Source organism: Larus michahellis, chromosome 5, assembly GCF_964199755.1.
Source record: "Larus michahellis chromosome 5, bLarMic1.1, whole genome shotgun sequence".
Lineage (NCBI taxonomy): Eukaryota > Metazoa > Chordata > Aves > Charadriiformes > Laridae > Larus > Larus michahellis.
This window is the reverse complement of record NC_133900.1, coordinates 64,287,665-64,306,881: the sequence shown is the minus strand read 5'-3', so window position 1 is coordinate 64,306,881 and position 19,217 is coordinate 64,287,665. Positions and strand designations below refer to the sequence as shown.

At 36.0% G+C, this 19,217-nt stretch overlaps 1 protein-coding gene across 10 annotated transcripts in view; it reads left to right on the top strand.

Moving 5' to 3' along the window:
• The window catches only part of KCNIP4 (potassium voltage-gated channel interacting protein 4), a 452,377-nt gene that overhangs the window by 279,492 nt on the left and 153,668 nt on the right, over window positions 1–19,217 (top strand). The window contains exon 1 of one of the 10 annotated variants that reach the window (XM_074587707.1): window positions 1,636–1,739. The exons of the other annotated variants lie outside the window; for them this stretch is intronic. The gene's annotated coding sequence lies outside the window, so the exon portion shown is untranslated. Of the gene's footprint in view, window positions 1–1,635; window positions 1,740–19,217 lie in introns of those variants that run through there. 10 annotated transcript variants of the gene reach the window in all.

The window sequence follows — 19,217 nt, the reverse complement described above, 5'->3', positions numbered from 1 at the left end:
TCTGTCGAGCTGCTTTCGAGCCACTCTGCCCCAATCCTGTAGCGCTGCATGGGGTTGTTGTGACCCAAGTGCAGGACCTGGCACTTGGCCTTGTTGAACCTCATACCATTGGTCTCAGCCCATCGGTCCAGCCTGTCCAGATCCCTCTGCAGAGCCAACCTACCCTCAAGCAGATCAACACGCCCGCCCAGCTTAGTGTCATCTGTGACCTTACTGAGGGTGCATTCGATCCCTTCATCCAGATCATTGATAAAGATATTACAGATATTTTCCTTTTGAATAACTTATAACTTACTCTTTCTAATGCTCATACTTTTTCTTAATCTGACTTCACAAACTAACTTTGATTTCTGTTTTTATTTCATGTTTTATTTCCTCTTTGCAGCTCTTCATAACACAAAAGAATGAGCAAACCACCGTGATTTACTTTAATCTGTAGCCTATTAAATCTTGCACTTGAAGGTCAAATTTAAGCAGAGGCAAATCTATGCTCCTTTAATAAACTTTAATTCTACAAATAAAATGTGATTGAAACTAAATTGTAGTAGGATTTCATTTTAGAATTTCTTTCTTCTTCATGTGGTAAATATTGGTTGAAGGGAGGATAATGAGAATCTGAAGTTACTTGTTCCCCAGAGTACAGGCATCGTTTTCATATGGCTTTGTTAGAATGTTACAAGAAGATACCTGGTAAAAATAGTAAAACTATGAGCTTATTGCAGGAAAAGAAAAAGTCAGTGAAGGGTAACAGAAATTATTAGCAATATAGGAAAGCTTTCAGTGTAAAGCAAGATGAGAAGAAACCCATGGTTTGCTCTAATTAAATTTCATAAAGGGAAACATTGCCAGATTTAACTTTTAAGTCAAGAATTTATTCCTTTCTAGAAAATCTGAATGGAAATTTTAAGTTTAATAAAAAAGGATTGGATGCAATTAGGTGGCCTGTACTATGTATTAAAACCAACCATAGAATTATAAGTAATAGTTGTGATTATAAAACTGTGAAAAAATAAAAAAGTTAAAACAATAATGCTTTTTAAAGCATTTTTTATCTTATACATAGGATATGGGAAGAAAGAATACAGAAAATTTCAGAGAAGGCTTTGAAAAGCTTTTAAACGTTTCTAATGAAATTATCTAGGCATATGTTTTCCAAGAGGGAGAAATTAAGTTTGCTAAGCTGTACCATGTATAAGTTCAGAAAAAACATTCTTGGCCTAAGTATTTATTTCTTAAAGTCAGATGACCGTAGATATCAGTGGGAATCCATTAGACCAACGTTGACTATTTCAGGGAAAAAAAATGCTGAAAGCAATTTTAAAGAAATTTAAGAACAACAATGTTACAAGGAACTTCCACGTAATAAAAGAAATAAAAAATGTTTCCCCTCTATTACTCTTACAATCTGATGACTCTTATTTTATGGGTGATAATTTACAGGAAAAATTGCAAGTGTTGCTCTGAAAAAAAGATTTCCCTTTATGCTGTGTGAAGCAGACAACATGGAGAGCCAACAGGTGTATTAGTGGACAGATGAGGGGACCTGCTTCCTAATTAGTTAAGATTTCTTCTGAGCTGCACCTGGGCTGTGGGCTGTAGTTTGCAGGGTTTTAGTCTAGTCATCTTCAGTGACCCTGGTGCTTTCTGTAGGCAAAAGACTGGCTTCAGCAAGGCAGTATGGTATCCAGAAGCAGAAAATTTATTCAAGCAAGAAAGGAGAGTGTCCTTCAGTACCAGTGGTGAGTGAAACTGGTGGATTTGTCAGTCCGTAGCTTGTGAGGTGGTTGGACTAGAGACTGACTGAGTGGCACGGGTGGCGGTCAGTTGCCTGGAAAATGGGTGAAACAGGCTTGAATTTTCACTGACGGAAGAAAGGGTGAGACCCTAGATCTCTCAAATCTTGTTGCTTAGCTAATACATGACAGCAGGATGGACTGAATCTCCCACGGGAAAGGAAAGTGATCTCAGTGTTACCTTCTGAAGGAGAAGTTATCTAGGCCTAAGGGAGAGTTAACCTGTTTAGGCCGCAGCCATTGGTATGGGATCCCTCCAGTGCCTTGAGCCCTGAGGAAAGGCGGGTCTGGAAATATTTTTCTCTTCAGCGCCTTGGTGTTCAGGTAAAGCTTGACTCAGCTCAGTGGATGTACCTAAATGCTCAATGTGGTGCTCTGGCTTTGTGTGAGGTGTCTTGGTGGATGCGCTTAAAGGCGTCTTGGTGGAGGCAAAGGCAACTGAATTGACCTCAGGAAGTTTTAAAAAACCTTCCCCTGGTCTCAAAGTGCAGCAGATGCTGAATAGAAGAGAAACATGGGTTTCGGGACTCAGGTTTTACAAGAAATATTCTCAGGAGTTTAATCTAGGAAAATACGTTAGGTTATCATGGCAGAGAAAATGTTTGATGAAAAGGAAGCAAAGGTAGCAATTAAGAAGCAAGGCTGTGTAGTGTATTGATGGTGGAGCTGTGGGAGGGAGGAGGAATAATTTATGGTGCTGCAGCTGTGTGTGTGTGTGAACTAGAAATTCTCAAAGAATTTGTCTCTTTACCTGACTTTTGCAGGGAAGTTATTCTACTGTTCACTAGTTCTGGAGGTGAAAACTTAAGTTTCTTTAATGGCATACGCGAACTTAGATGTGCTGCCTCAATGTGTTAAAGTATCAGAAAATTTGTTTACATGCTCAGGCTGCTCTAATTAAATTTAAATCTACTTAAAAAGGATTTAATTAGAGTAGAGCAAGCCTTCTGCAGACACTTTAATATCTTTTTAAATTGGCTGTATTGCTTTGGTTAGTACATAAATTTATACTTACGCTATAAACAGATTATGTCTTTTTAAGTTGTCATTTTCAGCTGAGACGTTATCTGGAAGTGTGTATCTTCTAGTTATATTGTAATTGCCAGGTAAAAAGTAGATTAATTAAAGATGTTTCAGAAGCTTTTTAAATACATTTCATGGTATTATCAGTTTCAGAACTGTTACATGTGACTGGGCAGCTGGGAGAAGTCATTATGTACTGGATTTAAGAATTTCCTATGTGCTGGCATTGATATCATTTATGTTAAAATTGTTTAAATCATGCATACAAAACTGGATTTACACAATGAGCAAGTTCTTAGAGATCTCGTACCTTGTGTCTAACGAAGAGTTAAAACTTGCTTTGCCAGAATAGTTATCAGACCAAAGGGCTAAAAAAGAGTATATTTCGTGGTTGACTGTCAAGAGCGTACCAAAGAGTTGGCAGTGGTTCTAAGGTGGAGGCCATCTGACAGAAAGAAGCAGCCTCAGAATTCCTAACATTGGCTGTTAAATTCTGTATGCAAAAGTTTTTGCTAGTGAAAAAGTCTGGTGTGTGAAGAGCAGTAAAAAGACTTTTAGCTTGGATTTAAAAAAAGAAAAAAGAGTAGACTATATGTGCTGAAAATATTAGGGATGTTGCTAACGTCATATGCTATGCTATTTATTCCATGTGGAGTTTTAGAATCCTGTAAAAAGGTTTTGCTAGTGGCAAGGTGCATCCAGCTGTTTGAAAACCTCCATAGATGTGGCTCATTCATAGCAAAAAATAAAAAACACTGATAGCTTATTATGGAATATGCTAAATTATATAGGATCTGACAAATCAGGCTGGGATATTAATTTGCACTAGTTCATTGTCTTACTTGGAGTCAGTTGTGCTCTTCTTTCATATAATAAAAGCCTAAAAAGTTCTCATTTTCCTCTTTGACTGGAAAATCACTTTAAAATTAGACCTGCTTCTTTTTTAAAGAATTCTTTGACTTTCCTGATACACAGAGAATAATATATTGCAACCCAAACAATTAGTCCTGTCCTTGAAAGGATGATCAGTAGTCTCATATTCAACCTCAAATGGAATCAGATTCATTATGGTTCATTTGCCATTCTTCTTAGTCTTCTTGTTGTTGTTCTGAAATCTTAGTGAATAGTTCCGTGAAAACATCTCAGAAAAATATTAAACCATTTTAAAACTAATAAAGTATCAGAACTTCAATATTCTCATCGTGTATATCAGTGAAGGGTATCGTGGGTCTGTAATCCTGTGCTCAGCTGCATAACTCTTCTCTCATTCTCCTTCACAATTAATGATTTCTCTGTTAATCACACCGAAAGCAAATAACCCCCCCCCCCAATACTCAGTGAAGTAAATATTGTGCAACATTACAACTTAATGTTAGTTTTGGAGCTACGTAATGCCCTTAGGAAAAATCAGACAGCAGTCCTGCTACATAAAGGCTTAGGAAAATATAGATGTTATGTTAGAAGTTAGAAGGCACATACCCACTGGCAGACTCTTATGTGAGGGCAATGCTGCTTGTAGCTGGGTAAGAGCAATGGCACTCTTCCTGCTGGGCTCCCTGTCTTCCCCTGGCTCAGCTGGTATCGGAGCTACAGCTGTGCCTTTCTTCTGAATAAATCCACTTAATCCTCTTGGACAGCCACAGATGGCTAAGAATAATCTTGCTCTTTAGATTTGACATTTTTTGGTCAAATGCACACGTATCCATTGTTCATTAAAAATTAATGTCTACAGAAGCAATATAGTCTTTTAAACTTTAAGAATGTGAAAATAAAGAAGAGTAGGAATAAATATTTTTTACAGTTGCAGAGATCTTAAAACTTCTTAATTTTTATTTTACCTTTAATGAATAATTACAGACTGGCTTGGGACGAAACAAATGGAGCGCTACAAAGTTTTATTGAATTCTATAGAAATAATGCAAAACCTATAACAAGATGCAAACTTTCTTTAGACTTGGGAATCTATTACCTGCATGATTTCTCTTTTATCCAATATTTAACCTAATGACTTTTATTGCATACATTCACCATTCCCAAGTGCAAAGCCTGTGGCTAGAATGGAGGAACTGACTTTTTTGTGACTCCTTGTTCTCTCCCAGGGTGAGAAGCCTGTGTCTCTCTGGAGAAAACAAGCTGGTGCTTATTGGTTGTCATTAAAACTGTTGCTTTATTTTAAGCTACGGTTCACAGCTGAAACTTACTTGCTCTCAGCATGACTGTAGAATGAATATATATACATACATTATTATTATGAAAAAATGTATGTAATGTTTTTTCATCAAACTTAACTTGAAGTCTGCTTTGCCACTGAAATTGAAAAGAAGAGAATAGCAGTCCCTGTGAAGGGCAGCATGATAAAGAATAAATAAAAATGGTTGTGGCTCATTGATTCTCTTTTGAAGAGAGCAAAGACATAATATATATTGGAAAATATAGTGCATTGCAATATATTTCTCTAATATATTGGAGACAAAGCTTAGATTCCCACATGAGATCAGAAGAATCTAGACTTTCTCTTTTACTACCCAGCTAGGAATACTTTTTCTTTAACATATAGAACGAGATATACTTCCACACCCCCAACCCAATTCTTCCAACTTTCTTGCAGTAATTCTCAGGTATAACTATACTTTGGCGTTAGAACATCAGAAGCGTGTGGCTGGAGGAGTCACTGTCAAAAAAGGCATATAAGACTCTAATTTCAAGGCTGATGGGGAGTATGTATACAGATGAGTACCAAGAATAATATCTGGTTTTTTTATAATCTTCCATGTTCGCAGTTCACCATTTTCCCTGGTTTATGTGTTTTCTTTATGCTAGATTAATTTAATAGCTTACACTGTGGGTTGGTTCCCAGTACCTAACCCAAGTGTCCTTCATTAAAAGGTAAACCAATTACTTCTCATACTGCCTTAGACCAGTAAATCTTGGTATTGTTCATTCTTTGTGTAATATCATTTCAAACACTTGAATATTGTTCCCATGTATCTTCTTCCTTTTTCTCTCCCTAAGCTCAACCCTTCCTCTTAGATCACAGTTTCTAAGCTTATTGATTTTCTTGTCATACTTGCAGCTTGGTCTAATTTTATATGTATCTCTTTGACTAAAACTTGTCAGAGTACTCCAGTGGAGGATTGTCCTGCAGCTCATCACAGTCAACAGAGTAGGAACAGTTTGCACAATGTATAGTTCAATCGAGTTATCAGAAATCTTCTTTGCAGTACTGCTGCTCAGCCATTTGTTTCACCATCGTTTTTCTTTGAATGTGTGATTTTGAAGGATTTTTATTGACAATTTGCATTTCAAGTGGTAAGTATAAAACTGTCCTGTAAAACAGCTTCAGGTGAAACACTGAAGACTCAGAAGTAACAGATTTTAAGAATATTTTTGTTTCCAAAATTATGGAACTTTCCAAGATACTATTAAACATCTCATTTTTTATATAGGTATATGTGTGTGTATATATATATGTGTAAAAATAAAAACAGTTTAGAAAACTAAAATTCAACACTACATTGCCAATACTAAAATATTCTAAGGAAAGAAATGATCCCAAATAATAGAAAGAAATCCAGCAGGTTAATAAGGTAATGGTTAGTTTTTATTTTCATTTATTTTGATAGTTGTTCTCTTATGTGTATTTGCAAGGAATTCAAGTTAAGAATATGTGTCAACATACCATAGAATGTCAGCATACTTTTATTTGTGGGGTTTATTGCGCTTGTTTTCAGGGGATTATTTAGGTATTTGTGGTCACTGAACTGACTCATTTCACTGTATATGTCAAAAGTCCCCTCTCTGTCACATACTAATATAAACCCTCCTGTCTGAACTCAAGCATCTCTGCAGAACCCACCCTCTCTACTGAATCTGCCGCTCAAACTTCTGTAAAACATGTCCTCAATGGGTCTTTTTAAACATATAGTCAAAAAATGTAAGTCGTTATCTTTAATAAGAGATGAGAATCTGTTATCTATATTATACTGCATTATATAAAATGCATAGAGTGAATTCTGACCACCTGAATCAATGGTAACACAAACATGACAATTGGTTTTTTGCCTGTGCTGCAAGGAGCTACGATATCCAGGTGCTATGGCTAAGGGCTTGTCTGACAGCTCACCATGCACCAGTTCCTCCTTTCCCCTCTGTTTCTGGCCATATAATCCCATCACTTGTTCTCTGCTAGTTCTATTCCTTAACTGTTCATGTGCTAAAACAACACCATTCAGTAACCTGCAGAAAACTACCTCAGCATAGAAAGTGATTTTTTTTTTTTTTTTTTTCCCCTCCTCTCCCTCCTCCCCTTTGTGCTGATGGTTAAATAAGTTTACTATGCAATCAGGTAAGTACCGGAGCTAATAACAGAGAGCAGGCAGGGTCACACGGTGAGAAGAGAGGGAGGAATGGCATTACCCTTTTTGCAGCGGTGAACCACTTAATCAGCTCTTTTGCGATGTAGAGACTCTAATTAGTGTCTTGAATTTAGATGTCAAATTTGTCATGACAACTAAGCTAGGCAGTCTTAATACTATCCTATAGATTGCTAGTGTGTTTTCATTCAGTCTTATTTTTGACTTGGCACGTCTACTCCTGAGTATAAGGAGAGGAGGCTTTTGTATTTTGAAAATTGCTTAACCCTTCAGAATATTTTTTTCAAAAGACAATACCAAGGGAGAAGATCAGATTAGAAAGATGAAGTCATAAACCAAGTGGAAGCTGGCTGTCCTCCCACTGTTCTGCTCTGTAAGAAATTTGGAGCTAGTAAAAGAGATCGTCTAAAAATATGCAAATTTGGTGGGAAGCATAAGGGAATAGTTAAAAAGGTTAGACAAATTATAAATATTACCTAACTGCAAGTGTTATCTGGCTTTTCCACAAATGGATGCTAGTTTTCTCAGGTAACTAAAATGTATCTTTTCTGTTTCTTGAAATCAGACTTGCAAGTATCTCTGAAATTGCTTTTTGAATTATTCTGTACTAGCAACATGGACAAAGAGCTGTTTATTATAGGAATTTCAAAAGAAACGTGTTTTTTACTGCATTCTCATTTTTTATTTAAGGATGGTGTGAATAAAATCGTTGTCGGTTCCTATTATTTGATGCATAATGTGGTGTTATAAAAGTGCTTACATTATCAAGAGTTCCAATACAGTGATAAATGAGATGCCACCCCATTTTAGTAAATTTAGCACAGGTATTAAATTTGTAGAGAGAAAATTGCAAATAAACCTAAAAAATATAACGTCTCTAAACTGTCTGTCAGCAGTTCAGGATTTACTCAGATTATGCAAGTTATTTCTTCTTGTGCTGCCTGTTATCAAGCTATTTGATTCCTTTATGAAAGGAATCTATACTTTGAAAGTAGCTGCATTGGCTTTTTGATGTACATTATTACTATATTCAGCAGGAGGATGAATAGATCAAATTCCTCTCAATAATTCTCAAATTTCCAATTGAATATAATCTCTCAAAGTTTTCCTCGCTTATTTCTTGGGGCAACCTATTACAAAGTTAGTAAAGGAAATGGCACGATTTTTCCCTCTGAGTTTTTCTTTAGCATTTACCAGCCTATTGTGAACACATAATTAGTAGAAATGGATGATTAAATATGTCTTGCAGTCCTGGTTTTAGCTTTTCTTTGATTTAGGAGTGTAGGGGGTATTATAGGGCTTAGTGTCAAAGCTTCTGCTCACTTTAAATCCAGTCTTTGTGAGTGGGCTTAACAGTGGTTAAGGAAGGTGTGAAAGAACATTGAAAAATGTGATACTGGCACTTCCCCGATCTTCCAGTCCCAAACGGTGTGTATCCTGGGGACTTCTAAAGTCAAAACACATCACCTCTCTGCATTTAATATGTCTGGAGGGATTTTTCCCTGTTCTTCTTTGTCTTGTAACTTTTTAATTGGTGTGATTGTCTCTTGGCAAGGAGTTCCACAACATAACTAATGCGTGAAGAAGTAAAACTTTTTGTTTGTTTTGAACTTTTTACCAGTTTATCACACAAAGCTTCACAACCAGTTTCACAGGCTTCACCGCTTGTCATGTGTACTGAAAATATGAGTGGTTTGTATCTTAAATGTATGTAGAAACACTTTAAAATTGTAAATGTTTCACTTGACAAAGCTCCACCCGAAACTTGTTGGCACTGCAATTTTTCATGTTTTGTCATCTTTTTCATTTGTTTTTATTTAAAAAAACTAAATATTGCTGCCAGCCAATCTTAAGTTTCCAGTCCAGGCTGTTTTCCAGTAGGAAGGATGTTCATTTGGAAAATATCTAGAAACACTACACTTCAAACTTGTGCTAATAAGTACTTTTTAACAAAACCTTCCCTTTATAACCACCAGGAGTGTAAGTCCACTGTCAATTTCTGCTGAAAACTACTATAAATGGTTCTTGGCTCTGACAAGTATTGTAATCAACATAATGAAATCTAAGTTTTTTAGGTATATATTACTCCTTTGAAGGATGTATGAGCAATCTGTTAACAAAATTGAAAACCAAGCTTGCTCACTAGGGGGTTACAAACTGCCAAAGACATTATTCCTTTAAAACTGTGCTTAGAAGTCTTTGTTCTGACAGTTCTTTATTTTTCTAACAAACAAACAAGATTTTAAGGAAAAGCTAACAGTTTCAAATACTGGCTTTTGAGTCTCCAAATGTTTTCCATAGCTTAGATGTTTTTTACATCAGAAAGAAAAGTATCTATTTCATGTTCTGAGAAAATGTCTAGAATGGTTTTTTTGTTTGTTTTCTTACAAAGTCAGAAGCATCACAGACTGTGCAAGCACAAAATAGCTAAAACAATTATATATCCTACAACTTGAAAAATGAAGTAAAAGAGTCTAGGAGTTGATTTCCTATGTATTTCTTATTTTACTGAATATTCTAACTCCTGCTTTGAAGATACTCTGCAAAACATCTTCAGAGCTACCCTTTAGGAAGGAAGGCTCATCTTTTGTGTCACAACTGCATAACATTCGAGTGACTGGGTAGCAAGTCTGATGTGAATTCTACTGTATTATTCTGCTTTTTTAATCCCTTCACTGTTTCCTTTTGTTTTCTACAAGTTTTTTTTAATCTGCATACACGTCTCACCATGACTGAATGTTACAGGGTTATCTGCGGTACGGTTAGAGGTAGGTGAGTTTGACCTACGCAGCTGTGCTGCCAAAAGTCATTACCATGGAATCTGTTATGCTGGAAAAATTGTTTATGTGCTGTTTCACTTGGGAAGTGAACTGTGACTGGGATTGCCTGCTCTAGCAGAACTGAAGCTCTGCAGCTGCCCCGCTGCGGCTGGATTAGCGGTGCTTTGTCTATGCTGTGCATTGTACAGCTGCATAAGCGAAACCGTTTTGGTAGGTCACATGTAATATCTAAATTGTAAGCTCTTTGGACCAGAAATCATGCCCGCCTCCCTCCTTCCTCTTCTTGCCTAAACATATGCTTTTTCCCCCTCAATAGTCCCTGTAAACCTTTGAATTACCTAATACTGACACTAAGGTTCATGAGACCAAGGAATCCTTACTGTAAAAGCTGAGAACATGAACTTAAGGAAATAGCATTTTACAACACAGTCTGCTTACTGAAGTACTGCTTTTACCAGCAATGGGTGGTAGAAGTCAAGACCCCAGTGAAAATGGGATCTTTACCCAGAATAATACATCTTATGTTGTGACAAATTGAAATGTAGATGAATGATGTCCTGTGTCTGCTTCCCTAGACTATTTTTTTTGTTTGTTTGTTATTTCTGTGCAAAACCAAGACAGCTCTCAGTAGCCACTTATTGTAGCTACCGTTGCTCAGTAGCATTTATTGCAACATTCAGGAAGCTACTGAGAAGAAATAAATAGTGCTGCTATCTGATTAACTCTCGAGGTTATTTCGGAACTCCTGTAACTTGTGTGTGTCAGGGCAGGGCTCCAGCAGTGCGTTGCCTAGTTCATTTAGGGTTTGGGTTTTTTTACGGGAGTGAGTGCCTTCCATGTTACAACCAACTATGGAAATATAAGCACACAATTTATGTTGCACCTTGAATACCTCTCTGAAACCTCACAACTGGCATCTGAAAGTCATTAATTGCCATCAAGGTTAAAGAAGGATTACTGGAATATGAGGTATTAGACTGCAAGAGTAGTTTATTTCTCACCCCAGGTGAGGTCCTTGTACTTGCTTAGTGTTGCAGTGAATAAGGGAAAGCAAGAAGAGAATACTCACTCCTGAACAGAAATTTGAGGAGGAAGTGCTGAGCTGGAATAGCTATTTTTGATGCTTTAAGACCAGCTAAATTGATTTCACTGCTTGCTCTGGGAAACCTCCCTCGAGCAAAAGGTCCAGAAGGGCTATTTGGGTCCTTTACCACTTAGGTCAGGATTACTATTCTGGCTAGAATAGCATCTGGGATTTTAGATTAAAGGAAAATAATGCTTCAGTTTTCTGATACTGAATTAATGTTATGTAATTCATTCTTCTGTTGACCCCAGTAATAATGTGTTGTGTTACTTTGGGATGTAAAATAATAATTTGTTAGTACATTGATTTATCAAGTAATTATCATATTGTGGCCTTTATTATTCAATTATGATTGTTTGTAATAATTTTTACAGTAGCTTTTAAAATGATATTTGCTCACTCATTCATTTTCAGAAAATCCATTAAGACAAAACTGATTTATTATTGCTGATTGCAAAACAGGTCAGTAACTTCAAAAATTTAAAACAATAAATTCAAGAAAATTCTGATCAACCACAGAGGCTTCATGCCTGGAGATTTTAACAAGGGGAAAAAAAACCAAAAACAACCCAAAACTCACTTTAGCCTCTTTCTACTTCTAAATAGGACATTTTAACTTAAGGTAAGGCTATAGTAACATCAGATACACTCTCAATCATAAGTTCTGTTGTGTTCTGTGCGAAAATCTTGGAATTGATAACTAATTCTTCTCAATTATTTAAATAGTTGATCCTCATCTGATTAATCTGAAATATTAAAGACTCCCTAAGGCTGTGTTTTTTAGTTTAATTGCCTCTTTCCTGTCCCTGTGCCACTGTTTTATTGACTCATTTGAAGTATTGAAGAGATTAGCGAGGCATAATTTTTTTACGTCACAGAGATATCCTGGTTTGACCTTATTCAGAGATTATTATGTATTTGTACCTCTACACAGAACACTCCATAAAATTTCCCTTGCAAGTGTTGCATGCTTTATCTTCAGGCTTATTGACTCTACTTCAATAAGAACTCCTCAAGGTAAAACGTTGCTCCTTGTCTTAATTTTTTACGCTTACTGATTGCTCACTTTTTTTTTTTTGTGGTTAAGAACCCAGTCTTTCTTAAAATGTTTGAATACGTAGCCATAACACTTTCTGCTGTGCCTTGACTTTGCCATACTGTAGCTTCTATCATATTTTAATATTTTCTCCTTGGTGATAAGCTTGATTAACTAATGAAAACATATGTATGAGCATCTTATGAGTCACTGTCAAGCTCATGCAATATTGATGGTCCTCTAAGCTTTTTGGAATGATGCAATCGGAATAAGCTCTTAGAAATAATTTATTTTACAAGTATTTATTCAAAAAATGACTGAATCATGGTTTACGTTAATAATGACACAAGGAATAAAATCAACTTGTTTATTGCAATCTATTGTTCCTAATGTTGCAGTTGTTACAGATTGATGTGTTTACTTATTGGAACTTGCTCCTAAATGGGGAAGTATCACCCTCCAACGTGTTTGGCTTTCTCCTTTGTCATCTGTTCTTTGTCATCCATTTTCATGTACGATGCTAGGATGAACATCTGAATTATGGGATGTCATAGATGGTGTATGTTTGGTGACAAAACTTGTGCAGCATAATACAGTGCCTCCAAATACAGTTTAATCTGGAAGCTGAAAAATGCAGTGGGAGTTAAAAAAAAGGGGAGTATAATGGGTGACACTATACTTAGCGAAATATTTTGTCTGATTCTTCTTTCCTCGGTGTAAAGGGTTAGTCTCTGTTAAAAATAGATCTGATTATGCTAGTCCATGCTTCCCAGTTTTGACAAACCATGTGAAAACCTGTAAGGAAAATACTTTTTTTTTTTTTTTTCTTGTTCCACAAAATTAAAAGTACGTAACAGTGTCAGATTTTGGTCGTGCACTTGTTTGGTTACAAAGCAAGGGGAAAGGGAAGGAATAGAAAACAAAAAGAATAAAACCTGGATATGACTGACCAGACTAGGTAAAAATACAAATAATAAATCAAAATCAATACTATCAGGATTTGAGAACAAATTTAGAACACTTTATATTTATTTTGTCTTTTTTTGTATGCTATCTTGCTGGTTTACTCTCTTTAGCGTCTTTCTTCTGGTTTTGTTTCTATGTTTCTTTTCCAATGCTCCCCCTACAATGTTCTGTTCTAGTCTCCATTCTCTTAATATAATGCTTCCCATTTCTGAATGCTTAACCTGTGAAATAAATACCCGCTCTTTCTCTGTCCAACATATATGTTTTTAGCTGCGATCATACATGAAATATTTTTTCACCTCTGTCTTCCTCTAAGTTTTCCAGTGTCTGTTTCCTTAGTCTCTTTCTAGTTGCTTTGCCATCAGTCTGAAGAGTATTTACAGCACCCGAATCAGCTGGGGGAGCAGTAGATATTGCAAAGTGATGCTTGTTAGTTAATTACTGTTAAACAGTCATTTTTATATCATTGTCTTTAAAAAAAAAATCCACAAATATTTTAATTCTTTCTCTTAACTAATGCTGTTTTCTTTGTTTTCCCTATTATTGGGTAAAAGTGCATTATAACTAAAGATTGTAGTACAAATTTCACAGGAAGAGCTGCTTTCCAGGACAATGTATTTTTTTTTCCCCTCCCTAATTGTGTCAGAAACTTCCATTCTGAAGATGCAATTCTTCTAAAGTTTTGTAGCTCTCACTTTCATCTCTTGCTTAGTTTAGAATATTATTTAATTTCACTGAGATTATTAGGTCAGGATCAGATGAAGTTTTAACCTCTTATCATATTAAGATGAAAGATGATCATATTTAAGGATGAAAAAAAAAAAAAAAATAGTTTTCTTTCCTAGGATTTCCTTGTGGCATAATCCAGTGCAATTTTGATCTACTTATCAATTTGTTATAGATGCTGCAGTATATATGGTACTTGAGAATGGGCTTTTATCAAAAGAGAGATTGACGAATTTGTTCAAATAGAGAATATACAGATGGAGAAAGTACAGCAAGGAGAAAAATACCAAAGAGAGAAAAGTAGCTTATTGTTCAAGATGGGTTTTAAAGCTGAGTGAAGACAGCAGCTAAAATGATAGCCTGGTAGATACAGCATTAACTAGTCAGTAGACAGCACTGTTTGAAGTAAGTTCGGGATTCTCAGATGAATCAACAACAGAAGGTAACTGATAAGTTTTAGGTAGATCCCAAACTGTATACAAATAAGGTAATTAAGTACTTATCTTGTAGCTGTAGATAGAAGTTCAAATCTCTGTTCTTGCCAGAAGTCTTGGAAGTCTTGCCAACAGCTGCTCTTCAACAGTGAACCAAAGTACACTAGTCATTGGCACAAAGAACTGGAGGCAAAGCCACCTTGGCTGTGCTCAAATCTTGGATCCCAGGCTTGATGTTATAGAAGTCCTATGTACCAGAAAAGCACAGATAACCCTTCAAAGCATATCTGTTTAAGTTACTTCATGCCATTGGCCGCTTGAATAGCAACTGAGTATGAGGATGATGCCATTCATCTTCTACTGCATCACCACATGTTCTTCATCTCCTTCAGCTGTGCTTGTGCCCCATCAGAGGGGCAGTAGGACCGCAGAGACTGCCTGGCAGCAGTTTCAGACTCTTCCTGTGGTGTCCTGGTGTCCCATGCTTAACACACCAATGACCAACATCTGGCCCTTGCAGCTGGAAAATAGGAATGCTTAAAGTCAGTTTTCTGAAGTGGTAGCTGTTTAAGATAATATGTTGTCTTTTGAAAGAGATAGAGAATAAATTGATGCCCAGGATATCCATGATGAATGCAGACTGAAGCATTAGCATCAGTCCAAGAGAGGAATGATTACATAGCGAAAGTGTGAACCTTGCGCTGAAGCCTTACTGCTTTTTTCCTTAGTTCAGCGGACATGAAAGATGTTTTGGGGTAGAACAGACTTTTCTCATACCTGGAGGAGGAACTTGGAGAAAAATGCAAAGGATACCTGTGAACTTCAGTAGGCCTTGATGAGCTATTGTATATTTTAATGACTAAAAAAAAGGCAGTAATCAACATGGTGGGAGAAAATAAGCAATTAATAATTCTAGCAAGCCACCTAAAGGTTGCCTTAAAAATATATAGATAAAAATGAGAAGAAATATGAGACTAAGATCTCTACAGACATGGACTGATTAATAGCACAACAAAAATCAGGGTTCCTTTTTCTTGAAATGCTACCTCTCTCATTTTTAAAAGACATCCTAATTATTAATCAGAGTTGAGTTGCTTTTTTTTTTTTCTTTCCATTTATCATAAGGGAATACTGATATATCCATTCTGCCTCTCTGTTTATTATTCCATTTTTGGAATATGAGACAAAACATTCATATCTTCCTCTGGTGCTAGTTCTCGAATAACCACTGTTTAGTAATGTGAAAAAGTTTCCATTTGCCCTTCACAACTCAGTGAGCTGTAAACACTGAAGTAATTGAGCCACCCACATCCTGGTCTGCAGGTGATATGAGTGATGTATTTTATTAGCATTTAATTAAATTGCAAATGTTATGCTAAACTGTGAAATTGCTGGCAAAAGTTGAATAACTGGATTAATTTACACCCTTGTTTAAAAGCAATAAATTTAAAGATTGTTGAGTAATCTGGAGAAAATATATTCTTCAACTCTTGAAGCAATTAACCTATGCTCTGCTGCTTTAAAAAAAAAAATTAAAAAATCCCTGAGCAAACATACTGAAATTTGAGACTGTTGCAACATTAATTTCACACCTTCCTGGTTTAGGTTAATGACTTCTGATTATAACAATGAAGATTAAATGGATCTCATTCACTCTGTAGTAATAAAGAGATAATGTACACTTGCAACAATTGCTAATGATTAAAATTAAATTTTATATTATGACATTAAGATTCAGGGAGGGGTGTAATAACTTCAGTTCATGAAAAAGTTGGTTCTAATTCAGTTTGGGGATCACTGAATTATTTGATTTATTGCTATTTGGTTATTTGGATGTATGCCTTAAGAAGTCTAATTATGCAAAAGCTATTTGATATGACTTTGTTTAGAACTAAATACCTCCAGTTATAATTTATAGCTACCAGTAGAAGATGCTGGCTACTGCAGAGAATGTTACAGCCAACTGGAAAGAGAAAGAGTATTCTGATGGTAAATGGGAGGCGGGAGGGCTCCAACATCACGTTTTTCATTTGAGGGTTGTAGTGAAAAAGTGTGGCAAAATACAAATTTTGTGGTTGCAAAATAAGGAGTTAAAGGCTGGGAGAGGAATTGGATTTCTATCCTGAATTCTTTTTCTTTTCCACATTAGAAACAACAAATTTTCCATTTGTTTGGTACCCCCTCCCTCTGCTGCGCCCCCCCGCTCCCCCCCAGCCCTGCTTGCAGTTGATTTCATTCAGCTCTTCTAAGCTGAAAGCCTGGACTCAGTCAATTTCTGTAGGTATTGTTTCCCAAATGTTAAGTTAACCATTTTAGGATTTCTTATTTTTATTTTTAAATCAGGATGACGTCCCACAGAACATAATTTTAAATTACAATATTTTCTTTGGGTGTTATCTTTTTGCTAAAGCTCTTTTTCAAGTTAAAGAAAAATGCACAAAGCCAATTTTCTGTTTCTAAATGGTGCAGAAAGCGAGGAAATTGCAATTTCAGTTTTGAAATTGTATATTTTAAACTGTTTTAAGTAGTTCAGTCTCTAATTTCATATTGAGCTCCCTGGATAACTGCAGTGAATTTCTTGTTGCTGAAGTCCTCTGAATATTCATAGGCTGACATGTCTTGTAACTGATATTAATGAGGAATACTAGGTATTCTGCACACATGCAAATGAAGGTCTAGCAACAACAAAAAAATAGTGCTTTGTCTTTTCTCATTTCAAACTTGAATCCTTTTTAAAGAAGTCTGATTGTTCAGACCTGAATGCTGAACGCTTCTGAAATCCAACTCCTTAATGCTGTCTATAACTGGAAAAGAAAAAATTTGTGGGCCTTCAAATAACTTACAGAAATGAAATGTCAAATCACAATAGTGTGCAAATCTGTACTGTATGGTAGAATTTTGAGGAGATGGGAAGTCTATCTTTTTCTAAGTGAAATTACTGTAATTATTACGTGCTTTCACATGCTAACCACAAGATTTCTGGATATACTTAGGAATAGCTCTAAAAATACCGGATTGCACTGTTGGTGTACCCAACAGTCACGGTTTTTAAACAAATACCGGTATGTGAAAGAAGCACAATGAATGTTGGCAGAAACAAGGTTAATTTCTTATTGCAGCTTAGTCACTTGAAGTAAGAAATACTTAATCTTTTCTCTAATTTCATGCTCTCTTACAAAAAGATTTCAATGAGCTTGCTAATGATAATAACTTTCCTTTTAGGTATTTCTTTTTGCGAAATTGCAGCTCATGATGTGGTATTTAGACAGTTGTTTAACTTAACTGAGACTGCAGGGGAAAAATAGTAACAAGATCAGTAGTAACTCTAATCCAGTGAAAGACCTGGGCACATACAGGTTAGTCTGTGCAAAACTTAACTTCTAAATGTTGTGGTTTGGGCTGGACTGGCCTCTGAGACCAGGACACTAAGCATATCTTACGTGTGGGCTCTACGTGCCTTCTTAGGCAAGAAGGCCAGATAGATGTGGATAAGCACACACACACAAATAAATATATTTGGCTTTTTTTTTTTTTTTTTTTTAAATTAACATGCAGAGTGTTCATGGACCTCATTTTTGTATCCATAATACTACCCATTAAATGCTTTGGAGTGTCAGTTGGAAAACGGGAGACAGTTCAACTTAAGACCTGGCATTCTTATTAGTTCAGGCTATAGATGCAAGCATACAAATAATGTACTGCTGCGTTGTACTGTGTATGCTGTGAATTCTCCTGCATCCCATAGGTGTTGGCAGCTCTGCAATTCCATCACTGATTTGAGAGAATTGAAAATTGTATGATCTAGCTCAGGGAAAAAAATTTTAACTCAAGGGCTGCCAGTAAAGTGGTAGGTCTGTGCAGCCCAAATGGCCAGACTCACTAGGCAAGAAAAAGAAAGATCAATAAAGACATGGTTATAGTCTAGCGAACATGCCACTAAAATGGAAGGAGACGTCCTGGGTGTTTACATATTCCAGATTGCCTTCTTCTAAGGAATCCTCATTAAGATAGAAATGAAACCTCTTCATTTTCCAAAAAGTTAAAGAGCAGAAGCAAACAGCCTAAGCTGCTTTTCTCAGAGTGTGCTAGAGCAGGCCAGCTATGATACAAAGGAGCAATGATAGATATTCTGATTGAAAATCTGTTGAGGACAAAGGAGAGGTAATCATCAGTTTAATAAACGCTGGGCTGGGTTTCGAATGAAGCGGCAATTAAGTCTTCAAACCCATTAATTCTGATTTGATTAGTGTCTCTTTTTTTAAACTGGATGGTTATTTGTTAATTAATAACTAGACTTAGATCAGCTAGCTTCATAAAGATTGTTGAAAAGCCGTTGGAGAGTATTAATTGTTAAGATATGTTGTCTTATAATAATGAAGGCAGTGGCAAACCAAAATATACTTTTTGCTTTCTGAATAAACTTCTATAAAATGATATTTGTCACGCTTCTGTGAACAGTTGCTACAGCAACTATTGCAAACTGTAGTTATTAGTTGCTACTTAGATTCGTCCAGTAGTCTGAAAGTTTGTGGAAATTCCTGCAAGTATTGTTTACTTTAAACGCTAAGTTCTTAGCTTGCATTTTAACTGGTGCTGCAGTACTAAAAAAGCTTACCTCACTGTACATAAAGAATCTTTCTAGAAATGGTCATAATGCTGAATACCACATGTATACCTGATTTGATAGTGGTGATTGTTCACATCTTTTAAGATGCATCAAGCTAGAACACATCATGAAGCAACTAGTAAGCATTTTGAAAAAAATTTGCATCTAAATTTCCAAGCCTAATGTTTTCTTAAATAGTTAGATTATTCCCCATAAAGTTGCTTTAAGACTCAAAAGGAAAAGTCTGAATAGTAATCAAGCTTTTCAAGGAACTGTCATGGTTTATGAGTTAATAAAAAGTTATTTAGTGCAACCCAAGGCTCATGCTAAAAAGGTTTCTACGCATTCAAACAGACAAGGAACTCTGAAAATTGCAAAATCCATTTTAACTATTGC